Genomic DNA, 10,626 nt, shown 5'->3' with positions numbered 1-10,626 from the left:
ATGACCACCACTGTCATCCGATATTAGAGAAGAGACCACATTTTAGGACACCTTTGATGGTTTGCTCCTGAGGGTCACTACCTGTGTCCAAAGGGGCCAGTGCTTTCCAGACAAATACATCAAATAACTGAGCATTGAGCAAGTTATAGGGTGCCCCAGCACATTACACGCAGCTGGAGCAGCAAACAGCTGTAGCATTCAGAGAAACTTCTCTACAACAGCTGTGACCCTTGCAGTAAGAGAATAAAACCACACTAAGCTGAGTCCCACACCCAGCTCGGTAAGCTACCGGTCCTGTGAGTTCCTGCACGGTTTGAGGTTTGCACCCTGCTGGCTTGATTGGCTGTGCTTCATGAGGGAGAGGCAAAGATACTGCGGTGAAGACTTGTGTGTCCCGCATGGCTCCGCAGACTTCAGCCTTTGCTAAGCACTTGCACTGAAGACAGGAGGCAAGTTGGTTATCTTGTTATGAGACTCGTGCCATTCCCCACTGCTTTGTCTCAACACAGATCCTGAAACAGCAGAGTGCAACCACCTGCCTCAAAGGTACAGATCTGTTTGGCTGCTTGTTTCTTTCACTATGAAGTTTTAAGGGTAGATGCGTTGGCTAAATTAGCATCACGTTTTCTGCAGAGTTAAACAAGTAAGGTCTTAGCTGCAAGGCTCAAGATTTAGTGTGTTTTCATTTCCACTGCAGGTGCATCAAGCTTTTTTCCTTGTCAATGGGGGATCACAACTGTGCTCAGAAGGAGGGTATTTATTGGAACAGAAGAAAATAATAAATGGGGAATTATTATTTTTTTGTTCAGTCAGAAGCACAAAGCGAAGAGATATCCAGATTTCCCAGAAACTTTAAGGTTGCTCTGACAGAGATCAGACTATTGTGTCTCTGAGACACCCAGTGTGATCACACCAACTGCGGCAAGATGCCTAGAAAGAAAAAAGCTTCCGGCAATGGTAGACCTGGCATCACTGACCCTCCTTTTGGTGTCTCCTGTGGAATATGGTGGGGCCTTGAGGGGCCAGGCATAAATGTAATTTCTCCTCAATTGCTTTTTAATGTTCTTGTAAAGCTTTTTGATGCATTGTAAGTGTAATATGCTTATTGTTATGAGACGTTTCTTTAGAGTGGAGTGCTATAGAGCTGTATGGCAAGGTCTGTGTGTGTTTCATGTGTGTTTGTGTGCATAGAGAAAGTCCACAATACTTGACTTGTCTTATAGTTAAACTGTGAGCAAAAGGACATCAGTCTCCAAAACATGATTTAGTAACACCCTATCAGCACAAAATTTTCTTAGAAAAAGTAATAATCTAAACTTTCTTCTGCAACAGCAGCAGGAGAAGATGTCACATTTATATTTGTCTGGAGAAGAAAGGTTTTATAATGACTGAGTTTTTTAGTGAACACGCATGGCAGGAGTAGCTGCGTTTTGGGATGAGAAAGAGTTGCCTACCATTTACATTTTGACATGGAAGACTGTAGCTGATGCAGCTAGCAATGCCAGTCATCCACTTGTAAGGAGAGAGAGGCCCATGCTTTAGCCTCTGCTCCCAGGTTTCTGAATAGAACATAAACCCTGGCAGATGGTGAAATGAGTTGTGGAAAAGATAGTTCCCTCAGTAGCAGATCAGTGAAAAAATGAAGTTGGTGTCCCAGGGAAGCAATTCCCCTTACTTTCCTATCTAGTGACATTTACTTCGGTTTCGTTCTTGCATCCAAACTTGACAATCCCACAGATAAGAAATAAACACAAAATAGCGCTGTGTGTCATTCCCATTTTCATCAAGATAGTGGAATAACCTGGAGATGGATGGTTAGGCAATGTGAAATGTACACATCTAAACTTGGCTTAATTTTGTTGTCTGGATTGTGAAGTTGTTTTCATCTCTACCACTCCCTTCCGCAGACATCTCCTAAACTGTTAAGACTGACGGATCTGCCTGGGCAAAACAAAAATTGGTCTTTCGCAAGATATAATTTTGTACAACTCCCAGAGAACCAGGGCTCTGCTGCTCAAGTTAGCTGTCTGTCCTGATCTCTTATATCTTCTTACATTAGTTTGCAGTATAGTGTGTCTGCAAGCTTGTCTGGTTTTTGTAAGTTATAGCCATTAGTCTAATAAAAGACATCACTTGTCTCTTCCAACTTTGTCTTTCTTCATCTAATCACACAGAAATTCTGTTTTTTCCCCACATTTACCTTCTACTTTTGCAACCATAGGCCAGTGCCCTCCGTTTTTGCTGATTCAAGGGCATTAGAAGTGAGGATGTAATGCCCTCTGTACAATGTAATACTTTGCCCTCCCCATCAATTTGCAGCTTGACAGCAGCTCTCTGTGGCCACAAGCAATATCTGAAAGTCTGGCAGACAAGAAGTTGCTATTAAGCCACAGGTCTGCAACTAGTGCTGTAGGCAGTCTTTTTTGGTTTATTTTTACTGCCTGACATAATGAAAATTATCTTCATTCCCTTCACTATGTCTCTTCCCTTAACAGTATTTTCACTTGAAATTCTCCTCTTAGTGGAGCTGTAAGATATATACCATCAAATACACTCACTGGCAAGTTCAGTCTCTGATATTAGTCAGAAGGGCCTACCCACTGTGGATGAAAAAATGCCACATGTTTTACCAGTAATGAAGTATTGCTATCAACACTTGATATGCCTGTGTCTTTGGGGTTTATTTTAGTTTCTTTAGTTTTTACAATATAATAGGACTCGGTCTTCCTCTACCTTTCTCTCTTCTCTCTGGAGTCTGGTTTTGGTTTAAGAGGAATGTAGCTATTCTGTCTTCTTTCAGTTCCTCAAATTGCTATACACAATATAATGATTGTCACACACTTGATCTGAAGCTCAGGACTGGCTGCAAGCAATATTCCAGTCAGTGCAAATGATATCCATATATCCCTTGATATCTTTCAAAAATCTTTATTTTGCACCTCCCTTGAAGGAGACTTCTTAGTCCAGCTTAGTTTTCACAATTCGTTGTACATTTGGGCAGCAGCAAAGGAAGTATATTAAAATCAGGGGGTTTTATATATATATTTATATATATATATACATATAAAATCAGGGCAGTAACTTTGCCTTTCCTGTATAAAACTTTCATCTTAATGAAAAAAGTGTCTACACACATTTTTGCCTATTGATGGGCCTTTTGCCCATTTGCCCTAAAGACAGGTGAGTATGAATGCTCTCACTTTATGACTATAATCAGGCATGAATATAATGACATTGAGTTGACAGAAGCACTAAAACAGTGCTAGCTCAACTGACTTGACAATCTGCAAAATTGAACTGGACTTCCAGGAGGCAGCTTTATGGCTTTTGGCACCCCATTCCATTTAAACATCTCCATGTACGACTAGACTGTACTTTTTGGATGTGTCCTACAGTACAGAGAGGTGAAGTGGCTTGCCCAGGGATGCACAGCAAATGTTTCACTGAGCTGGGCTTGGAAACTGGATTCTTGATCTTCTTTCTTCGTTACTAGATAAGGCTGTTTTGTTTCTGCATTTTATAGCAACAGTTTAATTTTAAATATAATTTCAAATAAGCGAGGGGGGGGGGAGAGAGAGACTTGCACAAACATGAGTAGAATTGGTAGTGATGTTAGCTAGGCTAACAAGTGTATGTCTTCATGCTTCAAGGTACAAACTGATTCCCATGATATAGCCATCTTTCCTTTTGGCTTTAGCCCAGAATGCAATCTCTGAAGTGTAGTTTCTGTAAATACTGTTTCTAGAAGGATTTCAAATAGACGAGAATGAAAAAAAAAAGTGATCTTGGAAGGGTCTGAGTTCTTCCTGTAGCCTTAAATTTTTTTAATTGTTCTGCTGATTAGAGAACTGTGCTAAAATACCATTTAAATAACATCTAAGCAGTGGAGGCTAACCTTTGAGGAATAAGCTTGCTAAGAATGGACACATTATCCTAGAACTAAGATCACAGGTCAGTACTGCGAAATATTATGAGATGAAAGAAAATTACTCAAATGCCTAAATGAACAGTATGCTCTAATGCATGATGAAACTCTTTTTTTCCCTCTCTTGGAGCTCCAAGATCCATCCTTCCTCCCTCTTCCTAACTCTATAACCTTTCTTACATATGGCTTTTTCTTTCCAGAGCAGTGTACAGTACTAATTACACGCCATTTTTTTCTCTAAGGTACTGTATGCCTTACAATCTCTAGGCTTTCCTTTCTAGTTTCTCAAATTTTTTTATTATCTCATCATGACAAATGCACCAGTAACCCTTAGGGTACAAATTTTACCCCTCAGAGTTCTGGCACTCCTCTTTTATTTTTAAGAAACTAGCTACATAAATAACATTATGTTTCCAGGTCATAGCCACTCCAAGCTACAGCTGAGTTGTGGCACAGGAGAAACACTCTAGAACCCTTCAATCTAAACAGGGATTATTTTAGGATGTGGACAAACTTCTAAAATTGTCTCTGTGCATGAGTGTGCCCTGGTAATTGTTTTTCATGCAGAAGTGTATAGCGTATAAAGATAGGATACTGGAGGCATTCTGTCGGACTGTTTGTACATGGTATTTGCTGTACCAGATCAGACTATTCATCTGTCACATCCAGTATGCTGCCCAAATAGTGGTTAAAACATAATGATTCTGAGAAAGGCAACTGAACCCTCTATCAACCAAGTGTGCAAAGCTCTACGTGAAGACAGAACACTTTCTAACTCTTAACAGGGTGATTAGTTTACAGTTTCAAGTTGTATTATCAAATTTCAAGCTGTATTATCATTACACTGACAGACAGAAATAATGCCATTATTGAACTGTTATGTGCTTGGATTCTTCTTTCTTGGTAATCCTAATAGTGTAACACAGTGGTTCTAAACCTGTGGTCTGCAGACCCCTGGGGGGCCTAGATATCATCACAGGGGGTCTGCGAAGGCTTAAAGCGGGGGTGGGGAATGTCCAGCCCAGAAACATTTGTTCTGGCCTACAACAATCACTGCGCCTCCTTTTCCCACAGCCCCCTCCCCTCAATGCTCCTCTCATACTCAAGCCCCTGCCCTACATGGCCTGACGCACTAGTATATTTGGTGTTAGTTTTGTTGGTGGAACTCACTTTAACTAGGCTAGCCGGTTTTTCTCTTAAAGATATTTTCTTAACCCAACGGCCCTCTTTAGAGCCACAATGAGGCTGAAGTCTGCTCCTCCAAGTGTTGGCCCTGGACCCATAAACAAAAATATATGGTGACTGAACACAGACAAACAAGGGGGGGACGTGAGAAGAATCGTAAAACTTTTCATCATATTTTAATGTAAACATTGGCATCCAGTTCGGAATTAGCAAGTTAAAAAAACATAAAATGGGCCATATGAGCAAGAAGAGTGTTGATGCTATTATTTTAAATTCATATGGAATCATTGCAATAAAGATATTATTATAGGAGTGTGTGTATTAACAGATTAACTTATTTCCCATTCTCTCCAAATCTGAAGACCCTTCATGAGAAAATTGAAATAAATATTTGATGCAGTCTAGTGCTTTAGATCTTGAATTAAGTCTTGGTGGTCCACAGCCACAAAAGGTATTTAAAGGGGGTCTGTGGTGAAGGAAAGTTTGAGAACCCCTGGTGTAACAGGTCTCTGAGATTAGATCCATCAAAGGAAACAAAAATTCTCCTGATTTACTCTACTGTTAGAGAACTAAATCTAGTCTAAAAATTCCCATCTTGAACAGAAGGTGAATCTTAATTCACTGAAGTCATCAAGTACTTTGACATTCTTACTGGAAGGGGATGAATAGACATGCAATATTGCATTGCTGGAAATTATATAGGAGTTGTCATAATCATGTCATTACCTTCAGCAGAGGCCTTGCATCCTTTGCCTGCTGATTTGATAGAGCATATATTGCTATCTCCTGTATCCCAAGTAATTACAGCTGTACTACATGCCTAAATGGTTTAATGCTATCTTCTCCCTTTGCTGTAATGAGCCCATTCAATAATCAAAGCCTCTGAATGTTTGTGTTGTCAGATTAGCTTTAAATGATGTTCAAGAAAATATTTTTCCTTTCCTACGACATCATAACAAGGCAGTTCTCAGTGGGGCTGATACTGCTGCTCACAGATAGAGTTTCATCATTCAGAGAAGCAGCTGCTTCCCTCTGTTTCCAACAGAAGTGAAGCCAAGTGTCCCTATTGAAAGATGGTGGAGGCTCTGCTGTCTACCAAAAATCCTGGTGTGAAGTGATGAACATTTTGAAAGGGCCATTCTAGCTGTGAGCAGCTCAGGTATCTTGAAAGTTCCATTTGTAGCATTAACTGAAGGAATAAATGAAACACTGGGGTTTTTTTGAAGGGAAATTTTTTTTAAAGTATCATAGAGGTAAAAAAAAGTCTTGGAAAGATTTTTGAAACCTTGCAAGGTTTTCTGTGATCTTTAAATTGAATAAAAATCTGGATTAATCAATCCATTATCGAGGCTATAGAAACAATAAAAAGATCAAACACAAAGTGTCAAGTCTCTTAAAGAACCCATATTTAAGAATAATTTTACTTAATAAATTAGTTAATACATTTACTTGTAACTTCTCAGGAAGTTATGTGCCCCTACAGCTAGTGCTGTAATTCTTAATATATGCCATGCTTCTCATACATAGCAAAACCACTGAATCCTTATTTTAAATTCAAAACTCAGACCAGCTGTAAGTACACAGACATGACAAGTACCTCCATAGTATATACTAATTAATTTTATTTTTGGTTTTTTAACTGTTTTTCAACACTGTTCTGATTTGCTCACCTTGACTGTTGAGGTCACTGTGGGAAACGGTTGTAGCAACCACAAGATGATGTCTGTAGAAATTAATCATTCATTAATAACTGCAACTGCAGAATGGGTTAGAAATATTTTCTCCAATCTCCAGGGCTTCTGAGGGTCAGCTCTTTAAGCATCTTGAGATTTATTATTAATTAGTTCTTTTACAGAAAGGCTCCAACTGACTTTCAGACACTGTTGATACTGGATGCTCTGCACTGACAGAGGTTATGTCTTCATTGCCAAAAACAAGCAGTGCTTTAATATTCAAGTGATTTACTCCAGGTATATTGCTCAGTGTGGAATCTCAGGGAAGAGAAAGCACAGGTGATTTCATTGCAGTGGGGCTAGCTGTGGTCAGTACAATACACCTTTGTGGAAGGTACCTCAAACAACTACATCAAAGTAATAATTCCATTGGGAATTTACTATGCAGTAGCTGTCTTGATTTAAAACAAAAAACAAAAAACCCAACCAAAAAACCCCAAAACCAACTAAACACATCAGTTCTTGAGGTGCAGGCAAAGTCATAGCAGAAGAAAACCCGGGCCTTAGCAAGCTCTCATTCTAAATAGAAAGGTAGGAAGTAGAAGGGAGGAAAGATAAAAGGCTTGTTTGAATGAGTAGCTCTCCCAGTGTTGTTGTACCAGGACAGTTCTTCAGGTAGCCATTGGTACTCCAGAATAAGAGTTCCTTTCTGTGGCTTGATTTCTTTCTCTTTGGTAGTGCCTTAAAGCTCCCGACACCGGCTTTTACCTGTATTATTACTGTCTTGCTGTAATAAATCATCAGGGATACTGCTCTCAACTGAAGGATTCCTCTCCACAGCCAGCTTTTACTGCTCTTTGTATACTGTAACTTACAGAGACATGGAGAATAGTAGCACACTTGTAGCCACTCCTTAGAGTCTTTTAAGCACTTTGTGATTTCATCTGGTAATTTAGGGGAGATTTCTAAGGAAACCCTCAGCACTTCAGGAGATCGTGTTAGTGACTCAGAGAGAATCAAGCCCTTTCCTCGGAGTCAATACTGAATGATATGCCCTAGCACATTTCTTGCACATGAGACCCACAACTGTACGTTGATTGCCTGTGGTCATCAATTATCCTTCAGCTAATTGCATAAGTCTAAAGGCATTTGCCCTGATAGCCCAGGCACATTTCAGTTTGCCTTCTGCACATCTGACATTTTGATTTTAATTGGGCAGTTGTTGCTTCTGTTCCTAACCTGCTGTGCACTGCTGAAAAGCACTGGAGGATGGATTTCATTGTTAGGTGAAGGGATAGATACAGAGTCAGGGAAAGCAGCAGCCAAACTGGAGGTACCCTCCAGGGTAAAGCTGGGGTCAAAGGACACAGTCGTCATATTTTAACGTTCAGGCTTACCAGCTCAGCTAACCCATACCAGAGGTGTCCAGAGAAGTGATATTCTCAGTGAGACTGTAGCAAAAAAAGATTATAACAGGGCTTCTTAATTAAAGTGCTGGGTAATTTTAGCGAGAGAAGCCAAAGGAGCACCTGTAATCCTTTAAAACACACCAGGGAGAAACTACAGCAGTGTGTGGCCCCTGTCCAGCACTGCTGTATCCCCCTCCAATGAAGCCTATCAGGATACCAGAAATACAAAGTGAGTCTGAATTTAATTCATGATTTGTGAAATGCATTGGGAATCTCTTGGGGTGAACAGTGGTTATTTTCTTAATTAATTCCTGCTGGTTTGAACAGTTTCTGTTTTGTATGTTTAGTTTTACTTTTCTGTTTGAAATGGTTTTCAGCTTTTGAGCAGGATCTTCTTTTGAAATGTTGTTCTCCTGTTCAGTCTAAACAATTCTGGCATGACATTTTTAAGGGGGTGGTTTTGAGTGCATCAACTTCTGCTATGCAATCTCAGATGCCTAACTGACTTTGGAAGGGCTGTGCATCTACCTCTTCCCTTGACCAGCTGCAGAGATGAGCAAAGTCCAACCACTTTCAGACAGAGCAACCAAGAAAACAGTATCCCAGAATTCAGTGAATGCTTTGGGGATATTTGGGGATTAGCTTCTTTTACAAAGATGATCGCTTTATTAAATATAACTATTTTTGTAAAGCTAAACTGAAAAGCAAGGCTCATCTTCAGGACAAAAGAGACAGCCTACCATAGTCAAATATAGCAAGATATGCAATAGTAATGAATCTGAGCATTGCAGTTCCTTAAATCTGATAGAAAGTAAAGTAGATATGGGTAGAACAAATTGATGGAAAACACAATAGAAAATGGAAGTGCAGTGAGCACCATAGGGCTTTGCTTTTTTCATATGGAAGCAGAATTGCAGTGTTAATAATGTTTTTAGTTGTATTCAACTTGGATAGAATTCACCCCATTCATCACACAAGTAATCATACTAATCCCTATTTTGAGGGGTTAAGTCTCCCTGTAGCAGTGCATAGGCCTTGTTTAAGAATTGTGGTAAGTAATTATTGCCACTGGCAGGTTTCTCACTGCAGAGCCCTTACCACATTCATGATGCACATGGAAGGGTGAGAGCTGCATGCTTCCTACAGTTTGCAGCTCTCAAAACTTTCTTCTACAGATCTTCTAAGGTATGCAGAAGGGGAGCACCTTCTTGAAGGATGTACATGACAAATAGCATCTTCCACAGTGCCTAGCCAAGTAATTTTTTTTTTCCGTTCTGGTATTTTTTCCTTCTTTATTCTTTTGCCTTGTTTTCTGAATTCTGTCTACCAATAATCATTTTTTAAAAAGTTACATAATGAGGATGTTAAGCACACAGAAGTCAGGAAGTAATGATTGTAGTACTAACCTCATTTTAGTGTGTTTTGATAATATGCAGCTGTGTAATTGGAGTCTAGCACTGAAGTCAATATCATCTTATGAGTGTATATTGAAAGGAAATCTCAGATCATTTAATGCAGATCTTCTACCTGAATGATTTTCCATATGTCTTTGATCTAGATATGCACATAATTTATATCATTGCCTGAATGAGACATGCTCCATTAGAGTAGTCACTGTAGAAAAACCAGGTTACATTCTCATCTTGTATAATTTCAGATTTAACCCTGCTGTGAGCAAGGGCTTGAACTGGATGATCTCCACAGATCCCTTTTAATCTAATTATTGTATGATTCTGTAAACAGCTCTGACCCATTGGTTTTTGTTAAGTTGCCATATGGAAGACTACCATTTGCTTCTAGTACTTTGCCTTATGAACAGGAAAGACAGTGAAAAGGTAAGGAAAAGAGACGTGACATAGAAACACAATAACCAATCCAACAGACCATCAATATGATATCAATTTTCCTGATTTTTTTTTTTTTTTTTTTGCTTTCAACTCTTTTTCATGAGGTGATTCTTAGATGACGACACTGCTGTCAGCACAGTGTACTCTGAAGCATAAATGTAGGAACAACTGTGCATGATGTTTTATTGTGTTGTAGGAGAAACAACATGTTGTCCTCCCTTCATAAACCATAATGTAATGTTGAATGCAACATCTGGTTTCTTTAAATATGTACACACCCATTTCTCAGCCTGAGAACAAAGTTGAGGTAAAATGACTGTGCTCTCATGGTTAAGTGAGCTGGTGGGACCAAAGCCAATTCTCAGGGGATTTGTGAACTGGTTTGTGGCTGTTGTAGATCATGTTGTGCCTCTGCCCTGATTACCTATGCTATGGTATCCTCAGCGCATCCAGAGTTCCTACTGCTACTCAAGACCCTCATGGGTTATACAGAGTCCTTTTGTGTGGAGTCTTCCCTCATTTCATCACCAGTTTCGATAGCTGCTAGACCTTTATGCACCTCAGTATGCCTTGGAGTGAACTCACTA

The 10,626-nt window shown here is 39.6% G+C and overlaps 1 protein-coding gene across 1 annotated transcript in view; it reads left to right on the top strand.

Moving 5' to 3' along the window:
- The first annotated feature begins 370 nt into the window (after positions 1-370).
- Positions 371-10,626, top strand: part of GRAP2 (GRB2 related adaptor protein 2) — a 42,253-nt gene continuing 31,997 nt past the window's right edge. The window contains exon 1 of the mRNA XM_074871109.1: positions 371-546. The gene's annotated coding sequence lies outside the window, so the exon portion shown is untranslated. The remainder of the gene's footprint in view (positions 547-10,626) is intronic.

Source organism: Strix uralensis, chromosome 5 (genome assembly GCF_047716275.1).
Source record: "Strix uralensis isolate ZFMK-TIS-50842 chromosome 5, bStrUra1, whole genome shotgun sequence".
Taxonomy (NCBI): Eukaryota; Metazoa; Chordata; class Aves; order Strigiformes; family Strigidae; genus Strix; species Strix uralensis.
This window is presented reverse-complemented; position numbering and strand designations above follow the sequence as displayed.